The following is an 833-nucleotide window of genomic DNA, read 5'->3' as shown; positions in this document are numbered from 1 at the left end:
AGAAACACAAAAATCGACACAAATCCAGAAGAAAATATAGAGATTTAATGAGATTCGGGAAAGATGTCCACGTCTTCGGGAGCAGAGCGGCGGTTTTCCTTCAATTTAAAAAAAGAGAACAGGATACAAACCTATATAACCCTGGAGTAGAATATGTAATTACAGAATTACTCTTGTACCATACCACCCCAAAACCGCATAACGAAAATCTTCTCAAATTTAACAAATGCTTCCGCTCCACTCCTATGAGCCATACCTAACGCAATTCAACCCATGATCACGAGAATGGAAGCTTTTAGAGAACAATACAACTGGGATGATGATTTTGCGGAGCCTTGGCACACTTGTGTAAACAAATCACCAGTGGCTGATTACGCTATAAAGCATCCCTTTTTATTTATAAGGTAATTAATTATGTTTTTCAAATACTTCGGTGCGTACTCAACTCATTGAAGACATGCATGCCGGTGGACTCACGACTCATGCAGGGAGGGGAAATTCTATAGCACAATTATCTGCTTGATTCTTCTGGCCAAAGCTTCGACAAGATGTTTTTCGTTTCTCTGAACGGTGGCTACATGTCAATCTTACAAGGGAACTTCGCAAAACACGTGTTTGTATCTTCCTCTATTGATTCCTGAAACCATTTGGGAGGATTTAACTTGATTTTCTTTTGGGTTTTGGTTATGGTATGGCTCATATACCATATCGGGACAGACGCTGGATCGAAGCGGAGCGGAGCGGAGCAGAGCGGAGCGGAGCGAAGCGGAAGAATCTGTCCAAATTGGGAAGTTACGTGGGTTGGGGTGCGGGGGCAAAGCCCCGCGGTTTGG

This window comes from Phalaenopsis equestris, unplaced genomic scaffold, assembly GCF_001263595.1.
Source record: "Phalaenopsis equestris unplaced genomic scaffold, ASM126359v1 Scaffold000258, whole genome shotgun sequence".
NCBI lineage: Eukaryota > Viridiplantae > Streptophyta > Magnoliopsida > Asparagales > Orchidaceae > Phalaenopsis > Phalaenopsis equestris.
Note: the sequence above shows the minus strand (reverse complement) of the source record.